Genomic DNA, 2,036 nt, shown 5'->3' on the forward strand with positions numbered 1-2,036 from the left:
GATCGGTGCCAATTCATAGGCTCTTAAGTCTCACAGTGAGAGATCTCGACTGCTGACTCACAGACCACCATCTCAAGAAAACCACCTACTTCAGAACAGGTGAGCATGCAGACGTATCGGCATGAGAAATAAGAGAATCATTCAACCAATAGAAGGTAGAATATTAATTAATAAGGGAACTAACTTGTAACCAATGAACTGTGATTTCTTTGTTTGCTACAATATATATATTTAGTGCGAAGTTTCAAGAATTGATGTCCTTTATTTGTGGAAAACTCCACCTTGTACCCTGTTCAGAATAAACAATGTCTCCTTTCTAAACTAGGCTCTATGTCTGTGTTTAGATAGTTCCTAAACTGGCAACACTTCTCCAGCCATGGTTAAGTAGCTTACTTCATTGCTAACTGATGAATGGTTCATGTGCTTGTGAGTGGGAACAAGTTTGAGGTAACCAAATTATTAATTGACAGTATTTTCAGCATTTGCAGCAGCACTCTTCAGTGGTGGTCTGAATTACAACAATGTTGTCCTCAGGCAGAGCGGTTCTGGCTCAGCTTTGTGGGTCACCTCCTGTGCAGTGGGGCAGCGCTGCTCCCGTGGCCTCTCCCAGCACGAGGCCTGGCTGCGAGCAAGCCACCGCCAGAGCTACCTATGCAAGAACTCAATGTCAGCACACGTGGTGACATGTACTTGCAGAGACTACAAACCCCAAATCACTGTAGTGACTCCTGCTCCCAATGACCTTGATAAAATTAGCATTTTTAGTATTTGCCAAATCGTGTTGATGGAAAAAGTAGGAAACACAGCAAAGATACTAAGGATCATCGTAAATATATATGAATTACACATAATTGTTGAAACCGTATGAATTGCTGTTTTGCTTTGTCTTAGTCATATACGTATGCAGTTACAGCAATTGCTGCACAAATTAACAGACGAGTCTAGAAATCTCACTGCTAATACTTTACACTTTTCAGCTAATAAAGGTGAGATACTGAAAAAAGCACTAGTGTTAAGAAAGAAGCTATCAGGGAAGATGGCTATACCGCAGTAAATTAAGATTTATAAAAATCACATCGAAGATGAGAATGAAAAGTGTATTTACATGGTAAAAGACTGCACTGGCATGATTTCATCATTGACAACTACTTTGGGTGAAGTTCTTCAGAAACCTTTTCATCAGCACTTTCTTTTTTGAGGATCACATTAATGCTTCACGGCACAGTGTCATGTGGAGCTACTAGAAATATTTCCAAGTGAGGTTGCACATGCAAGATGCAGTTTGGGGAAGAGCCAGGGCGCGGATCATCCACTTCAAGAACTGCTGCAGGTATTCGTTTCGCAGCTGAACATGCTCAGCCCCAGAAACACGAACGGCCCTGCCGACCTGCAGTGCTGTTTTGCAGCCACCCGACTCGGTGCCCAAGAGAATCACACAATCGTTAGGGTTGGAAAGGAGATCATCTAAAGGTCACCTAGCACAGGTTACACAGGAACGCATCCAGGTGGGTCTCTCATGCTTCATGAACCAAAAATTGCACTTCCTCTCTGGCCGAAAGGCACAAATACAAATACATTGCTTTGCCTTCCCCCCCCCCCCCCCCACGGGAGTCAGGGGCACCGCTGCTTCCCACAAGCAGGATCTGGGAATTTCCACGCTTTTAACACCTCAGCAAAGCGCGTTATCACCGCGCGGTAATGCAGGCGCACAGGGCAGCTCGCCCAAGCCCCAAAGCGGCGGCCCCGCCGGCCCCGAGCGCGGCCCAGGGCGAGCCGGGGAGGCGGCGGCAGCGCTCCATCAGCGCATGCAAAGGAGCAGCTACCGCCGCCCAATCAGAGGCCGCGGGGCGGGGAGCGCGGAGCCCCATTGGCGGGCGGCCCATGGCGCGATGGCGTGTTCGGCGCTCCTGATGGCGCGTGGGGCCGCGCGGCGCTCGCCGGGCCGTTGCCGCGGCGACTCTCCGGGTGACGTCCACGGGCGGGGCGTGCCGCGCGCTCGCCATTGGCCGCGCGATCGGGCGATGGCGGCGCCGGCG

The 2,036-nt window shown here is 49.7% G+C and overlaps 1 protein-coding gene across 2 annotated transcripts in view; it reads right to left on the reverse strand.

The window, feature by feature from the left end:
• ANKRD31 (ankyrin repeat domain 31) overlaps positions 1 to 1,781 on the reverse strand; it is a 64,705-nt gene extending 62,924 nt beyond the window's left edge. The window contains exon 1 of one of the 2 annotated variants that reach the window (XM_042012945.1): positions 1,106 to 1,781. The gene's annotated coding sequence lies outside the window, so the exon portion shown is untranslated. The remainder of the gene's footprint in view (positions 1 to 1,105) is intronic. The other variant, XM_042012947.1, reaches the window with a different exon arrangement.
• Positions 1,782 to 2,036: the final 255 nt, after the last annotated feature.

Source organism: Corvus kubaryi, unplaced genomic scaffold (assembly GCF_017639235.1).
Source record: "Corvus kubaryi isolate FWS band 111438036 unplaced genomic scaffold, C.kubaryi_AGA036_p1.0 split1-37296, whole genome shotgun sequence".
NCBI classification, from domain to species: domain Eukaryota; kingdom Metazoa; phylum Chordata; class Aves; order Passeriformes; family Corvidae; genus Corvus; species Corvus kubaryi.